We start from the raw sequence: 18,759 nt of genomic DNA on the forward strand, positions 1-18,759 counted from the left end.
TAGAACAAAGATGCAATCCAAACTGGCCCAAAGGCAAGAAGGGCATCCCTCTCGGATGGTGGAGCAGAAGCTGGGAACCTGAGAATTACTGATGTCTGTGTCTAACAGAAGCTCACCCAAGGGAAGGAAGATAATACCTCGGTGGCAGATTGTGCTTCCAAACGATGGCCACAGTAATATTTCCATCACATGTGTTTTTCCAGAACCTGGCCATTCCTGAACAAGAGGTGGAGTCTGTGGCTGTCCCCGTCCTTGAAAAAGCTGGGTGGGCCTTTGTGACTGCCTCCATCAGTAGAGAAGGGCAGAAGTGATATTGTCTGCCTTCTGAGCCCAGCCCACAGAAGCAACCCAGATTCCTCCTGGCTTTCCCCGGGGATGGCTCACACTTGGAACCTGGCTCTGCTACCATGAGAAGCCACATGGAGGCCGGGCATGGTGGCTCATGCCTGTAATCCCAGCGCTTTGGGAGGCTGAGGTGGGCGGATTACCTAAGGTCACGAGTTAGAGACCAGCCTGACCAATATGGTGAAACCCCATCTTGGAAAAAAAAAAGAGAAGCCACATGGAGAGACCCACCTAGAGAGACCCCTCCAGCCTCAGCCTTGGCTGATCATCTAGTTGAGAGCACCAACTTGACAGACTGATTGAGCCATCTTAGAAGCAGATTCTCCATCCCTCAGTGGAGGCCTGCAGCTGACACCACATGGAACAGAGATCAGCCTTTCCTTCCCCACCGAATCCTGTCCTAATGGCAGTCATGAGCATCATAATGTTGTGGGGCTGCAAACTTCAATATAACATGGTCTGCCCTCAAAGGATGAACTTTAAAGAACTGTGGGCTGGTGGATGAACAGGCAGCTGACTTGGCACGGCTGGCTCTCCCTAGCAGTGTTTTCCCTGGAGCTGTCCTGGGGACAGACCTAGGTGTTACCTGGCCGCCTCGTTTCAGGAAGTGGTATTGAGTCAGGAGCAGGTACGCAGACCTGAGATCCAAAGGGAGCCACGTTTAAATCTCAATGTCAATCACTTGTTTTTTTACAGAGATTGTGCAATTTACGTCTCAGTTTCCCTGACGATTAAATAGAAATGTCTTAGGCTGAATTTCTCAGAAAGAGACCCTGAGACTAGGATTCATGCAAAAGCGATGTATCAGGAACTATTCCCAGGAGACAGGGAAGGGAAGGGGGTCAAGCTAAAGTGCTCTAGCAAGCCAGGTCGCATAGAGGGAAGTTTTGGTCTAGTTCCACAAGAGTTAAGGGCTACTGGGGGAAGGAGGTGTGTGAACTGCCAGGCATTTGCGACTAGGCAGCCGGAGAACCATTCTAGGTCAAAGAAACCAGAGACTCAGGTGCTGGCTGGGGAGCCTGTGTACAGAGAAATGGAAACGGCATCCGCAGGGACGGAGAACATGAACAGTACCGACCAGGGGATGACAGCGCGCTCACACCTTATATGTCGTTATGTCGCTGTGCCTGGCTCCCGGTCACTGCTTAAGAAGGAGGAGGAAGTGAAGAAGAGGAAGAGGAGGAGAAGGAGAGGAAGGGGAAGGAGAGAATAATGGAGGGGGAAAGGGAAGAGGAGGAAGGGGAAGAGGAGGAGGAGCCCTCCTTGGGAGGGCTAATACCCCAGTGGGCTGTCACTCTGAAAGGGACGAAGCAGAACTGGCTACACTCAGACTCGCTTCTTTACATTTTGTGACCAAAACACAAACCTAAGATTAAACAACTCGGACTAAGTTGAGCATCCTCTCCCCTCCAGACCTAATGAGAACATATCTTGCACTGTAGAGAAAGAATCTGGAAAGTGCCCAGGTCAGTATGGGTCACACGGAGCAGAAGAATTTGCTCACACAGTCGCAGCACACTGGCAGTCAAATTGGTAGAGCAGTGGATGCCTGGACTGGCCAGTGGACAGCCTGATACTGGCGAAAAGAAGGATCGAAGGATGGGACAGAACTGTAAGACAGCTGGGAGTTGCAAGAAAGGCTTTCCTACAGCGTGTGGTCCAGTAATTCTTTTTTTTTTTTTTTTTTTGAGAGAGTCTCGCTCTGTCACCAGGCGCCCGGCTGGAGTGCAGTGGTGCAATCTCGTCTCGCTGCAACATCCGCCTCCCAGGTTCAAGCAATTCTCCTGCCTCAGCCTCCCGAGTAGCCTACAGGTGCACGCCACCATGCCCAGCTAAATTGTATTTTTTAGTAGAGACGGGGTTTCACCACGTTGGCCAGGATGGTCTCGATCTCTTGACTTTGTGATCTGCCCACCTCGGCCTCCCAAAGTGCTGGGATTACAGGTGTGAGCCACCGCGCCCGGCTGGTGCAGTAATTCTTACTGTGTAACAAACCAAGCCAACCTTAGTAGCTTCGAACAACAACCATTATATCACCCTCGTGGATCCTATAGGTCTGGGAATTGGGAAGGACTTCGTGTGGCTGGCTTGCCTCTGCTGCACAATGTCAGAGGCCTTGACTAGGAGGACCTGACTCAATGGCTGGGGGCTGGAACCAACTAAACACTCACTCACTCACACGCATGGTGATTGATTCTGGCTGTTGGTTGGGACTACAGCTGGGCCTTTTGGACATAAGACTTGCATGTGGCCACTTAGGCTTCCTGAAAGCACGGTGGCTAGGTTCCAAGAGCAATTGTCCCAAGAGAACCAGGCAGAAGCTGTTTTGTCTTTTATAATCTAACCTTGGAAGCCACATAGTATAGATCCAACATAGTCATATGCTCACCCAAATTTCAGGGGAAGAAAAATAGATCCAAATTCTCAATGGGAAGAGTTTTAATATCATATTGTAAGAAGAGAATGTGGGAGGATGTGGGAATTTTGAGAGAAAAACAATCTGCTATAGGCAACATAACCCCGAAGGAAAAAGGGTTAACAGTTTGAATAATTTGGGGAGAAGTCATTATACATTAGCATGTGAAAGCCTTGGAGTGTCCAACAGTAAGTCAGTCTTACCACTTTGCCCGGCACGACGTATCTCCATTATTTTCTGCTTCATCCTAGTACATAGAACGCTCTAGCTGACACCCACCTAGGCGAAGCTTACCCCTTGGGGAAACCCTTAACCCAACTCAAAATTTGAGTAATTAAGAGCAGACAACTGCTATCATCCTTTCCCCCAAAACAGTCCCTGATGAATTGGACAGAGCTGTGTTCTTGAAAAACACAATTTATTGCTTCTCAGCTCTGAATGCAACCTTCGGTATATGCTCTGGGATCAACCTAGAATTCTTTTAAGCATTTCTTCTTGAAGTAGAGCATCATGTTCATTAAACTTCTCTGTACAGGGCACTGGAGGACACTGCAGGAGGAAGAGACTCTCCTGTCATTTCCCGAGGGAACCTGGGGTCAGTTCTATGGGTCCCAGGACTTCCAGTAGAGCCTGCCCTAGCCCAGAACACAGTCCCTCTGTGACATTGCAACCTCAGCCTGGTGACAGCCTTTCCATGGCCCTCTTGTCATGGAAACCAAAGCTCTGGTGCAGCCCGTGTGCTCTGAGGGGCTCCTGTCCCCATGCAGACTCCCACTGCCCACCCAAGCCCAGCTCCCAGGCTGCACTCTGGGAGGTGGCCTTTTGCTTTCCAGCAGCTTCAGGCCAGCTCTTGTCCAGCAGAACTGGGAAACCACTCTGCTGCCCGATGAGGAACCACACCTTCTCCAGTGCGATGTGAACCCCTTTCAAGTTTGTGCTTCCTTTAGTCGTCTCCCTCAGCCCTAGGGCACCATACAGAGTTTTCTTATATCTTATTATTACTCTTTTAGCCTAGTTAATACTTCTTTATCTAAAACCTCCTCTACTTCACCTATGTAGGGTTCTTTTTCCTGAATGGACCCATACTGTGAAATGCATGATATTACTGATCATTTATCCAAAGCAAAACATCAAGAAAGAGTAGTCAGGGTAATCATTTCTGCTTAAGGGCGAAGAAAAAAAGTAATTGTAAATTTCAAATAATATAAGGCTCTCATGTCAGCAATTCATGTTAGGCGCTGGAGTGCCTCCCCCATCCCCTCCGCTTTTTCTTGAGATAGCATCTTGCTTGTTACCCAGGCTAGTGCACAGTGATACGATCATGGCTCACTGCAACCTTGACCTCCCGAAGCTCAGACAGGTGTGTACCACCACACCCAGCTGATTTTTAAATTTTTTTGTAGAGACGAGGTCTCCCTACAGGTTGCTCAGGCTGTCCTCAAATTCCTGGGCTCAAGCAATCCTCCCACCTTGGACTCCCAAAGTGCTAGGGTTCCAAGCATCAGCCGTCCCACCTGACCTTAAGTGCTTTTAATGGCAAATAGTTACTTTTAAAATCATCTGCCATAGCCTGGGGTCATCCTTTAAGTCATTAGTCTGAAAATGGATAAATCCAAATCACATAAGAAATAGAATGGATTAGTTAAGAATGTGTGTGTGTTTCATGTGATCAAAATCAAAACAAAATCAACCTCCCTAAAAAACCTCAAATTGCTTGAACAAGAAATGGACTACATTGGCTTTCATAACCACAATACCCAAAGGCAGTGCTGGCTTCAGAACCCGTGTGATCCCAGACCCAAATGACGTCTCCATGAGTGACTTTTTTTCTATGCTTTTAGATTTCTTCTCAAACTATACCAGCTGCTCTCTCTAGCAGCATCAGGCTCTCCCCTTGTGTGGCAGCAAAATACCCCCAGAAAATACCTTTCTGTCTCACAAGTTCTGATTGGGAAATATTCCCTTTGCTGAACCAATCAAGTGGCCAAGATGGTGACTTAGGACGTCAGGGTCAGCTTTAGAATCAGTCCCATGTAAACCACATGGCTGAGAATGAGGAAAGAGTGCTTTCCCAACGGAAATTCAGAGTAATGTCTTAATGGCAGAGTGGAGGCTGAACAGCTTTTTAAAATGACAAGTATGGCCGGGTGCGGTGGCTCACTCCTGTGATCTCAGCACTTTGGGAGGCAAAGGAAGGTGAATCACTTGAGGCCAGGAGTTTGAGACCAGCCTGGCCAACATGGCAAAACCCTGTCTCTACTACAAAGACAAAATTTTAATAGAGCATGGTGGCATGTGAGTATAATCCCAGTTACTTGGAAGGCCGAGGCACAATAATCGCTTACACCTGGGAGGTGGAGGTTGCCATGAGCCCAGATCATGCCGCTGCACTCCAGCCTGGGCACAGAGCAAGACTCTAGATAGATAGATAGATACATAGATAGATAGGTAGAGAGATACAGATAGATATATACATAGATATAGATAGCTATATATACATAGATAGATACATAGATAGACAAGTCATCTGCAGAAAGGATTCTAAATGTGAAAGTAACACAGAACAGAAGGATCATGTTCCTTAGGGTAAAGAATTTGTGCCTTCTGCTTACCTTCCAGGACTTTGGAGAAATAAATCCGTCTTAAGGGAGAAAGAGTAGTACAATAATGAGTAATATAAGACAAGCACTTCAGAATGCCAGCCTTCCCAAATCCTAGGAATCTGACCTGTTAGCATTTTAAATACATGTGAAAAAGTTCATCATTCACAAGACCACCCCTAGCCCACTTGGTGCCTTTGTGCAAAAATGCAATCCTGATCCAAGACGCTTTACTGACAAGTACCAAAAACTCAGCATATTTATCCAGATCTACAATCTCTACAATATGAATCGCGCCTCCACAGAGGGTGACAGGTACAGCAGTGCACGGAACACCAGTGCGTTCATTCCAATGGCTCAAAGCGCAAAGGCACATGAGCAGTATGTCTCCTTCCTGTCCCTGCTTTCCTTGACCAGAGGCAGTGTTCCAAGATAATTTGAGCTTCCCAGGGTGTTTCCTTATTCTACTTCACCTCCTGGGTTTCAAGAATACCAGGAGAAGAAAAAGGGTATTAGAGATAACTTCACATCAGATAAACTGCCTTTCTTCCCAGCTGAAGGCAATGATGACTCATTTTTCTAACTGCATATCCAAGGGCACATTAAGAATGTGCTTCTGATAGTAACCCTAGAGCACAGCTTCTTTTCTCTACTTAAAATATTTATGATCTCTGATTACCATAGTGGTTGTTAATAGACATTAATATGCAGGACATTCTCCTAAACTGCAGTGTAAATACCATTCTTCCTTGATTCTGTACATGATAAAATTCCCATACAGAAATTACTACCTGCTCCCAGGATATTCAGAAATTTTTATCGCTACGGTTGCCACCAAATGTCCACTGGTTTTCAGACTTAAATTTCACATGAATGACTATCTCACTCCTTTAAGACACTCCTGATAAAAGTGACATTTCTAAAGTGATATAATCATGTCATTCTTCTGCATAAATGTTCCAAAGTGTTCCTACTTTTTTAAGCATAAATTCATACCTCTTAGCACAGTATGCAATGGCCTTCACCAAAGTATAATTTTGAAAACTGAGGCTGGGCACAGTGGCTCACGCCTGTAATCCCAGCACTTTGGGAGACCAAGGCAGGTGGATCATGAGGTCAAAAGATCTAGATCAATTAGCCGGGTGTGGTGGCATGCCTGTAATCCCAGCTATTCGGGAGGTGAGGCAAGAGAATTGCTTGAACCCAGGAGGCGGAGGTTGCAGTGAGCCAAGATCGCATCACTGCACTCCAGCCTGGGTGACAGAGATACACACTCCTCAAAAAAACCAAAATGAAAGAAAACTGAAAAAATTAGACTTTTACACAAATATAGAACAAAAAGGTTAAAATTTATTGAATTCATTAATTAGTGAGAGAACCAATCAGAAAATAGAACTGGAATGCTTGGGGAAGTAGGATTTATATGGTCCTTTAAAAAAACGTTAGAATAAGTTTCCTAGGTTAGACATGAAGCTGGTTAATATCCTGCTAAGCAATAGAATTATAACCTTTGGGGTTATTTTTCTACCAGACAGAAATTATTTACATCTCCATTAGACACAAATCTACTAATTTACATGGAACTTCACAAAGTCTGAGTCCTTAATTAATATTAAGTAGTAAAATCCGCTGGCACTGTGGCTCACACCTGCAATCCCAGCACTTTGGGAGGCCAAGGAGAGGGAATCACTTGAGGCCAGGAATTTGAGACTAGCCTGGCCAACATGGCAAAACCCCGTCTCTACTAAAAATATAAAAATTACCCAGGCATGGTGGCACACACTTGTAATTCCAGCTACTCAGGAGGTTGAGGCACGAGAATCACTTGAACCCAGGAGGCAAAGGTTGCAGTGAGCCAAGATCGTACCACTGCACTCCAGCCTGAGTGACAAAGTGAGACTCTGTCTCAAAAAACAAAAAAGACTGGGTGTGGTGGCTCATGCCTATAATCCCAGCACTTTGGGAGGCTGAGGCAGGCAGACAGTCTGAGGTCAGGAGCTCGAGACCAGCCTGGCCAACATGGCAAAACCCAGTCTCTACTAAAAATACAAAAAAATTAGCAGAATGTGATGTTGGGTTGCTGTAATCCTAGCTCCTCAGGAGGGTGAGGCAAGAGAATCACTTGAACCCGGAGGTGGAGGTTTCAGTGAGCTGAGATCTTTCCACTGCTCCCCAGCCTAGGTGACAGAATGGGACTCTGTCTCAAAAAAATAAAAAGATAGCAAAATATCACAATGGTACATTTGCCTAGAGAAATAAATAGCCCTTGAGTGGGCCTTTTACTCAGAACTTCAGTATGGCATTGAAGTCATATGCAGTCATCTTCACTTGGTTTTATTCTAATTTTTCCTAACAGTCTTCGTCATCTGACTCTTGTGCACTTTGCCAAACTCATTTCCTGCCACTTCTTAGATTCTCCAGGAAAATGCCTTGAGGCCAGGAATTTGAGACTAGCCTGGCCAACATGGCAAAACCCCATCTCTACTAAAAATATAATAATTACCCAGGCATGGTGGCACACACTTGTATTTCCAGCTACTCAGGAGGTTGAGGCACGAGAATCACTTGAACCCAGGAGGCAAAGGGTGTGATACCCAGAACAGGTAATGCTCACTCATGCCTTTTTTCTTTCGCACAGGCTGTTCCTCCTTCCTAAACACCCTTCCTCTCTCTGCCACATTCCAGTCCTTTCTCCTCTTGGTTAACTTGGCTAATATTTGGTTAACTCCTGAAGGGCAACTTTAAACTCAACTAAGGTGTCACCTAATCTGAGGCTTTTCTGACCATTCCTCTGCCTCCTTCCATTCCTCTCCACTTTCTATCTCCCCAGCCCCTGACTCCATTCAGTACGCCTCGTACGTTTCTGCGTTCCTTTACTATCACAACAATGATGACATATGCATGTTCTGGGTACTGTGTGAAGTGCTTTACTTAGATGACTTGCTTTTCTCTTTTGCTTTTGTTTTGTTTTGTTTTGGGTCTTTTTTTTGGCATTTTTCTTCCATATTTGTTTTTAAAAATTTTTATTTTTAGAGACAGGCGCTCACTCTGTTGTCCAAGCCGGAGTTCAGTGGCCTAATCATAGCTCACTACAGCCTCAAACTCCTGGGCTCAAGTGATCCTCCTGCCTCAACCTCCCAAGTAGCTAGGAGTACAGGTTTACAGGCATGTGCCTCCATGCCTAGCTTATTATTATTATTATTATCTTGTAGACAAGGGGCTGGGAGTGGGGGCGGGTGTCTCACTATGTTGCTAAGGCTGGTCTCAGTAATCCTCCCACATTGCCCCACAAAATGCTGGATTACAGAAGTGACCCACCACACCTGGCCAGATGATTTCATTTAAGCCACAAAACACACCTATGAAGCAGGTACTATTCACCATCTTTACTGGTGAGGAAATTGAAGCCCAGAGTGCTTAAGGAGTTGAGCCAAAGTCACACAGCTGATTGGCAGTGACATGATTTTAAACCCAGGCAATCTGACTCCAGAGTCATGCTCTCACTTATCATCCTGAACTAGAAATAGCAGCTGCTTGTTTCTACGCAGGCCAGACTATGAGCTCTTAAGGGAAACTTTTTCTTGTGTATATCCCCAGAGTTTGGCATTGAGCAGGGGGGTTGTTAATTACACGTAGGCTGAAAGCAAAGGCCATTGTTGTAGGTAAAACCTTATTATCTTCCCTGGTAGAACGCAACTCAGTTCCTGAAGTGCCAACACTCAGAGGCCCTTTTCATGTACAATGTCTACTTGACCAAGTTCTTCCCAGGAGTATATGGGAAAATACGATGGAATTAAACTGTGCCCAGCTCACCTGGAAATGCAGTTATCTACAGCTGAGGCAGAAGGCTCTGCAAAGTATATGGCAGGACAGTAAAGTGTATCACTTTATTCTTTTTCTTTTTTTTTTGAGACGGAGTTTCGCTCTTGTTACCCAGGCTGGAGTGCAATGGCGCGATCTCGGCTCACCGCAACCTCCGCCTCCTGGGTTCAGGCAATTCTCCTGCCTCAGCCTCCTGAGTAGCTGGGATTACAGGCACGCGCCACCATGCCCAGCTAATTTTTTGTAGTTTTTAGTAGAGACGGGGTTTCACCATGTTGACCAGGATGGTCTCGATCGCTTGACCTCGTGATCCACCCGCCTCAGCCTCCCAAAGTGCTGGGATTACAGGCTTGAGCCACCACGCCCGGCCCTTTTCTTTTTAAAAGACGGGGTTTCACCATGATGGCCAGGCTGGTCTTGAACTCCTGACCTCAGGTGATCCACCTGCCTCGGCCTCCCAAAGTGCTAGGATTACAGGCGTGAGCCACTGTGCCTGGCCAAGTGTATCACTTTATTACAAACTGGAGTCAAACATATGCTGTCAAAAATGTTTCCAAAGTTATACTAGATGGGCAATTCTCTTTTTATAAGCTACAAAGACAGACAAAGCTGATCTATGTTGATAGAGATCAGGATAGTGGCGACCCCGGGGCAGGCGTAACCAGAAGGGGACACAAGGGGGCTTCTGGGGTGCTGGAAATGTGTTGGTTCTTGACTTGGTTATTATCACACAGATATGTTTAATTTATGAACACTCATCAAGGTGTACGCTGTGAAATTTGCACTTTTTATATGTATATTATACTTCAATTTTAACAAGTTAATTATACTGTGTAGAGGGAGAACTGGAGCAAGTATATGCACTTTTCATAGAATTTTCTTAAAAATACACGCAGAGGGTTTGAAAGGAGATTATACCTGGGGTCACTAATTCCAATACCCTCAGGGTGGACACAGTGAAAGTGAGAGGTGGACCCCGCCAGGCGGGGAAACACCTGTCTGCAATGGGAAGCCACTGCTCAGCTTGCTTTATATTGAGACTCAAATTGTTGCTCTGTTGGAACATTGGCACAGCCACTCAGCCCTTTCAACTTACCGGTGAAAGCAAGAGAACCCACAATCCGGAATCTCCAACTTTTTAAATGTTGGCAACCAACTTTTTAAAACATTCAAACACTATCCTGCCCAGATGAAATGCACCCGTGAGCCAAATCCTGCCTGTAGACTCTGGTTTATGACAGCAAGCTGAGATAAAGCGGTACAAGGAGTTGGTCTTTAACTCTGCTGTATAGTCAGGATTCTCTAGAGGAACTAGACTAATAGGATAAATGTATATAAGAAGCGGAGTTTATTAGGAGAATTGGCTTACATGATCACAAGGTAAAGTCCCACATTAGGCCGTCTGCGGAGCAAGGAAGCCAGTCTGAGTCCCAAAACCTCAAAGGTAGGGAAGTCGGCAGTGCCGCCTTCAGTCTGTGGCCAAAGGCCTGAGAATCCCTGGCAAACCACTGGTGTAGGTCCAAGAGTCCGAAAGCTGAAGAACTTGGAGTCAGATGCTTGAGGGCAGGCAGCATCCAGCTCGGGTGAAAGACAGAAGCCAGATGACTCAGCAAGTCTGCCCTTTCCATTCTTGCTTTTAGGCTGGCAGCTGGTAAGAATGGTGCCCACCCAGATTTGAGGGTGGGTCTGCCTCTCCCAATCCACTGACTCAAATGTTAATCTCCTGGCCAGGCATGGTGGTTCACACCTGTAATCCCAGCACTTTGGGAGGCCAAGGTGGGTGACTCCCCTGAGCTCAGGAGTTCGAGACAAGCCTGGGAAACAAGGTGAAACTCCGTCTCTACTAAAATACAAAAAAAAAAGTAGCCAGGCGTGGCGGTATGCACCTGTAATCCCAGCTACTCGGGAGGCTGAGGAAGAATTGCTTGAACCTGGGAGGCAGAGGTTACAGTGAGCTGAGATTGCGCCACTGCACTTCAGCCTGGGTAACAGAGCGAGACTCTGTCTCCAAAAAAAAACACCAACCTAACAAACAAAAATGTTAATCTCCTTTTGCAACACCCTCACAGACACACCCAGGAACAATACTTCAATCCAGTCAAGTTGATGCTCAATATTAACTGTCACAAGTCCACTGCTTGTCAACTTGAACCTTAGACATTTCCCAAAATCATATGTAATCTCCAAATAAAGAATAATAAGGTTGTCTAACATAATACAGCTATCCCTCATACAACTGGAAAGTGCACTAATCCTTAACCTAAACATTTTTACATAAAGTTAGCACTTAAATGCTGATATGAAGTCAAAAAAATCATATGTCACATGATAAAGGAAAAAGGAAATAAAGATATTTTCTTAGTACAAGTGTACACATGCACAAACATATTCTTAACAAAATAAGGAGGAAATATTCACAGTTACAGTCCTTGTTTCTGCAACTGGTCACGTGGTTGTAGCTGGTATTGATGGCTACCTTCTTCTACTACCCCTTCTGTATTCCCTTTGCCTTCAGCAAGCACCTCAGCAGGTTGTGGTTTTTTTCTCTGTTGGAGTGACCCAAACCTTCATTCCTGAAGGATCTGGGCCATTTGTGGTCCTGCCTGGATTGGGCTGTTGTAGGTTCTCATTGACCTTAATCACAGGGCATGGTAATACTAAGAGACACTCCAATGATCTCCTGTGTTCCATGCCTACTCTTCCTTACCTCCACTGTGGATTCATAGACTGATTTCATCTTGATGGTCCAGGTCCATCACCCCAGCCAACATTGTAACTCCCTTCTTAGCCTATTGACTTAAAGGTAGGAGGAGCCCAAAGTGATCAGGTGGCAATCTTCCAGTTTAATGGAATCATTGCTGTGTCTCCTGGTGGCAGCATTCCTCCCTCTGGAACTAGGACCTCTAGGCCAGCAGAACGTCATGTCACAGGAATATGTATTTTGCAGTAAACATTGTCTAACTCTCAGAAAAGGCCTAATGGCTAAATGCTATCTGTTCACAATATCTCACAGTGAAGTCATTAGCAGGGACAGTGACCCTCCCCTAAGGTAATATGTGATGCTCTGTCTCTGATAGAATTCTCGCTGAGAACCGCGGTGGTGTGGGAGATGTGGCTGCCGCTCCACCCAGATTGGCTTGCCTGGCTGGCACAACCATTCCCTAGCTGCTGCTGACTTTTGGCTGCTGATGGGTCACAGCTCACCCCCTTGTCCAGAGAACTGCACTCAGAACGCCTTGTTCAGAGATGCATACCCCCAACAAGAGAGGGTGCGGCACCTGAAGCCATTGACAGATTGATAGAGGGGTATGTAAGCCCAGCCTCTTACCCCAAGGTGGGAAAGCCTCCTCTCCAGGGTTCCCCATGAGATCAGACTGAGGCCATTCTTGGGCTGAACCTACATCTTCACTTAGCGTCAATCCCTGGCCCTATTCTACGTTCTTCAGTCCCTTACAGGTTTTCCCCAAGATCACAACCTCAGTAAATCACTTGCACAAAAGCATCCTCACCTCCGACTCTGCTTCTAGGGAACCCAACCTAAAACAAATGTGGCTTAGGAGGAAGAATTATTGGAAGAACCTTGTCTGAGACTGAGCCTTTACAAGCCAAATGATCCTAGTTAAGTTATTTCACTTCTTTGGGCCCCACTCTTTTTATGGGTTCATTAAACCAATGTATATTGGGCTAATCATGTGGCCTATCGAAAGGATGGTTAAGGAGATGCCGTAAATATAAATGTGGAAGCCCAGTGCAAGCTGTGAAGCTCTAAAATGTAAGGGCTGCTTTGTAGGTGCACTCCCACGTCCCATTACAGAGCTCGATGCCACCCACACGGAGGTTCATGTTCCTTTTCTCCTCTACTGTCAGGGAAGTAGAGGAGAAGGGAAGGGTCAGGGAAGACTGTATTCTAGAGGTCAGGGAAGACTGTATTCTCTTCCACCCTGGGAATCATTATATTTCTTTCAATCTAAAATGTCATCAACTGTAAGATATATCATTATTTTGGGTACAAATAATAAAAGGGAGAAAAACCCTGTCAACTAAACTGTGAGACAATGACTTCTTATCACTTAGAATTTTTATTTTGTACTTCTTGAAAGAGCTCTTTTGGATTTCTTTTTAAACATTTTTTTCCACCATCTTATTTTGAAAATTTTCAATCATACGAAAAAGTTGAAATTTTACACCCAATGATCTACCACCTTAAGGTTTCAAATTAATTTTGTATATGGTGTGAGGTAGAGAGCAAATTATTTTTTTCTTATTGGTATTGATTGTTCTGGCAACATCCATTGAAAGATTTTTATTTCCCTATTGGATTACTTTGGTCAATATATTTATTTATACATATTTTTATGTCTTCCTCTTATGTATATATAAATGGTAATATATTTTAAAATGCATATATAATGTATAGATTGTATATGTATCATATTGTCCTCTAAGATAGTTCTGGCTTATGAAATACACAGTCATTATGTTTTCCAAGCCCCAAACTACCTGCTTAATAACGATGAAGCTGCATTTTGAGGATACTCTAATTACTGTGTTATTTGTTTTCTGTGATTTTGCTAAATGCAACCTCAACAGTGAAGGGAATGTGATACCGAATGAAGGCGCCAAAACAGATTAAAACACACAGGTTTTGAGGAACTAATGTGGGTGAGGCCTTGGAGGCAAGTTTTTTTTTTTTTTTTTTTTTGAGACGGAGTTTCGCTCTTGTTGCCCAGGCTGGAGTGCAATGGCGCGATCTCGGCTCACCGCAACCTCCGCCTCCTGGGTTCAGGCAATTCTCCTGCCTCAGCCTCCTGAGTAGCTGGGATTACAGGCATGCGCCACTATGCCCAGCTGATTTTTTGTATTTTTAGTAGAGACGGGGTTTCACCATGTTGACCAGGATGGTCTCGATCTCTTGACCTCGTGATCCACCCGCCTCGGCCTCCCAAAGTGCTGGGATTACAGGCGTGAGCCACTGCGCCCGGCCGGCAAGTTTTTAAGTTACAACTAAAATATACTGGTGCCATCATTCTTATGATTGTTACAGATGCGCTGACTGCTGTTTGAGCAATGCTCCAAAGTACATACGATGTATACATGATGTACTATGAAGCATCTAGTACTTTAAGAAAAATTTATTTTCAACCTCATTACCACTAAGTATAAATGTGTTTGGGCCATCAATATCATTTATGACTCAAAATTCTGTTTATTCAAACTAGGAGGGTATAGAGTTTAAAATAATATTGTCTGTCACAGCCCATTAAATATTATGTTGTTGACATCTACCCTGGCCTGTGACCTGGTATCTTGTTAGTTTCACTAATTAAAGTTGTTAATATGTCCTTCTCCTATATAAAAACCTTTTAGAAAAAATTTTATGTGGATATAAAGGATTCAAAGGGCCTTTTGTCATATGTATAGCGGGACTTTCCCCAAATGACTTGGTGTTTCAAAAAGAAGTGAGAAAACAAAAACACCCTTTCCTGGCTTTGCTAGTATACTACGGTTATATCAGGTGTAACCATTGGGGGAAGCTGGCTTCAGGGTTCCAAGGACCTCTTTGCACTGTGTTTGCAACTTCTTTTCTTTAGAATTAAAAATAACGAAATGCTCTTTTGGATCATTGGATTTTAGGGTTATAACTGGGAAGTGATTTATACTCCATTAACAAGAAGAGTGACGTTGACCTCCAGCAAAAGTATATTTGCATTGATGTATGTGTGTATCTGTGTGTGTGTGTGTACAAAGCATATTTACTTAGAATTTTTTTCAATTTTGGCCGGGTGTGGTGGCTCATGCCTGTAATCCAAGCACTTTGGAGGCCAAGGCAGGTGGATCACCTGAGGTCGGGAGTTCAAGACCAGCCCAACCAACATGGTGAAACCCTGTCTTAAAAATAAATAAATAAATAAATAAATAATTTTTTCAATTTTTTTTTGAGACAGGGTCTCTCTGTCACCCCAGCTACAGTGCAGTGGTGTGATCACAGTTCACTGCAGCCTCGGCCTTCCAGGATCAAGCAATCCTCCCACCTCAGCCTTCCAAGTAGCTGGGATTACAGGTATAAGGTATATTATATTACATATAGTACAATATATGTAATATAATATATATATAAGTATAAGGTATATAAATATATAAATAATATAAGGTATATATGTTACATATAATATATATAAATAGTATCAGGTATATATATTACAGGTATATTACATGCCACCACATCCAGCTAATTTTATTTTTATTTTTGGTTTCACCATGTTGCCCAGGCTGGTCTTGAACTCCTAGCCTTAAACCATCCACCCACCTTGCGATCACGTAGTTCACTTTTATTTAGGGGTAGAGTAGTAGAAATAGTAGTTCTTATTCATAAATTTATTCCTATACTGAAGTATTCCCAAAACATAAATATGTTTTGGATTCTACCTTGGGATCCTACCTTCGGATTCAAAAGTGCTGGGATTACAGGTATAAGATACCACACCTGAACGTTTTTTTTTTTTTTTTTTTTTTCGACAGTATCTTACTTTGTCACCCAAGCTGGAGTGCAGTGGTCCAATCACGGCGTACGGAAGTCTCCTGGGCTCAGCCGATGCTCCTACCTCAGCCTCCAAAGGCTAGGATTATAGGCACACGTTACCATGCCCAGCTAATTTTTTGATTTTTATAGAAATGGTGTCTCCCTATGTACCCAGGTTGGTCTCAAACTCCTGGCCTCAAGCCTTCTTGGCCTCCCAAAGTGGTGGGGATCCAGGCGTGAGCCACCATACCTGGCTAAAAACTTTTTAAGGCCGGGCGTGGTGGCTCAAGCCTGTAATCCCAGCACTTTGGGAGGCCGAGGCTGGTGGATCACGAGGTCAAGAGATCGAGACCATCCTGGTCAACATGGTGAAACCCCGTCTCTACTAAAAATACAAAAAATTAGCTGGGCATGGTGGCGTGTGCCTGTAGTCCCAGCTGCTCAGGAGGCTGAGGCAGGAGAATTGCTTGAACCCAGGAGGCGGAGGTTGCGGTGAGCCGAGATCGCGCCATTGCACTCCAGCCTGGGTAACAAGAGCAAAACTCCGTCTCCAAAAAAAAAAAAAAAAAAAACAACTTTTTAAAATCTTACTTAAATTAAAAAATAAAATTATTATTACTTCTGGAGAGAAGAATAGAAAAGAATTTTCATTTTTTGCATTTTTTAAATTGTAAGGCAATGAGCTGTTAACTGCTTTCGCAATCTGGTGGTAAAAAGTACCCATAGTAGACATTGCCTTAAACAGCCGTAAGACTCAAATTATCCAATGACAATTTTCCTAAATATGTTTGTTATCAGAAGGAAATCTTATTCCCTTTTCAGTGGTACTGATATTTACGTTTTGGGAACAATTTCAGCATAGGAATAAATTTATGAATCAAAGTTGCTATTTCTACTACTCTACTAAATAAAAGTGAACTACATGATACTAAAACTGAATCTTAACACGCATTTCCCTAAGGATTCTAGACCTTTTCCGAAAGGATTAGATCGTTATTATAATTCTGTAAACTATCCTTTTTATGTTTGCAAGATTAAAACATATTATTCTCGCCAGGAGCAAGTCAGGCACTATAAATAACTCTATCTTGTTTACATGTGACATCACTATAAATATTGAAAGATTTTAATACTTGTTGACTGCAAGGGCGATTTCATTTTCCAAACTTTGGTTTTGGAGTAGCAGATCCTGTTCAGTAAGAAAATTGTGAAATCATTGCTGCATGTGGAACACCGCCAGGCTTCGGGAGATATTTACCTCCTCCTCTGTTTTCCTCTGCCTCGTATCTTCTTATAACTCTATCACTCAATCAGAGGGATTTCAAGTTAATTCATTTTTTCTTTTTCAGTCATTACTAGTGGCCAACTGTGATTAGCTAATAGGCTCAAGCACAATACAGTAACTAGAATGAAATAATTAAGACTCAATTAAAAAATCTCAATGGGAAATACCAATCCTTTGGTGACTGGTTGTTAGTCCTTAGTAAACATTTCCAGGGTACGTACCATGCGTCAGATTCTGTTCTTGGCACTGAGGACACAAAGATAAAGAGAAAAGAAAGGGCGGCCAGGCGCAGTGGCTCACGCCTGTAATCCCAGCACTTTGGGAGGCCGAGGCGGGTGGATTGCTTGAGGTCAGGAGTTTGAGACCAGCCTGGCCAACATGGTGAAACCCCGTCCCTATTAAAAAAAAAAAAAAAAAAAAAGAAGAAGAAGAAAAAGAAAAGAAAGGGCTCCCTTCCTCAGGGAACCCACGATGTCAGTAGAGAGATGCCACAACTTGGTGTGACCTGTGCTATAATTAGAGCCACCAGGCAACTGTCCCCAAGGTAGGGCAGTTTTAAGAGTCAGAGAAGAAACTACTGATATGACAGCTGGAAAAACATGTACCTGCAGACTGTCACTGGCTCTAATGAAACGTCTTATAGGGACAAAAAGGAAGGAGCTAGATGAAAAAACAAATGAAATAAAAATCACCGTCCATTTCAATCCCCTCATTCGGTTAAAGCTAGGCTTTTAGAAATAATGTGCAGTTAAATGATTTAACTTTGGAAGAAGCTTTATTCAAATGGCCATGTATAAAAGGCACCATTAAAAGCAAGGTGGCCTAGTGTAATTTTTGAAAGTTGTATGGACATTTGGGTACACGGAGAAGGTTAAAGATAATTTATTCCTGGGATAAGTCTGTCATAGATATATTCATTTAATATCAAAAGTTAATAAACCAGCTCTAATGGAGTATTTATTTGAAAGCTCCCATCCAAAGCTTTCCTTTTTTACCCATTGCCATTCCCAGCACTGTTTAAAATTTCGATTCTAGCCACTGCAGATAATTATATATGCTTGTCTGGCATAAGGAATATATTAATTTTGCATGCAATTCCCCACAATGGGCAATTTTACTTTATACTTTTCCCCCCAGAATGGCAATAAATAGCACTAGATCTATATGAAACCATACCTTGCTATGGTTTAAAATGTCTATTTTTAGCTTACTCACTTAGGTACTTCTAGTCCACAAAAGCACAGGTTTTTCTAGAGGGACTTACAACCATGTAAAATAAATTTTCTGTGTGTGTCTTTAATGGCTGTGCCTGTTGACAACTTGGTTTGTTTTCCCAAGCAGCTGCACAGGGTCAGGCAGGCTGCACACATTCTGTGTACACAGGCATTCAGAGGGAGCAAAGTCTTGTTTGCCATCCAAACAGGCCGTTTCACTGGGGCAGACTGGAAATGACATTCACATGTGTGCAGCAGATACCTGAGCAGTCGGTACACTGTGAAAAAACACCTGGACGCACGTTACATGGTATTTGGACAAATATGGGTCATTGCTTGCTTGTAGGGAAAGGAGTACTGGTTTTAGGTCCCAGTACTAGGACTTGCCTGCAGGGAAAGGAGTACTGGTTTAGGTCCCAGTACTAGGACTTGCCTGCAGGGAAAGGAGTACTGGTTTAGGTCCCAGTACTAGGACTTGCCTGCAGGGAAAGGAGTACGGGGCTTAGGTCCCAGTACTAGGACTTGCCTGCAGGGAAAGGAGTACTGGGCTTAGGTCC

The sequence above is a fragment of the Sapajus apella genome, unplaced genomic scaffold, assembly GCF_009761245.1.
Source record: "Sapajus apella isolate SASKATOON/1434 unplaced genomic scaffold, GSC_monkey_1.0 scaffold4, whole genome shotgun sequence".
In the NCBI taxonomy this organism is placed as follows: Eukaryota; Metazoa; Chordata; class Mammalia; order Primates; family Cebidae; genus Sapajus; species Sapajus apella.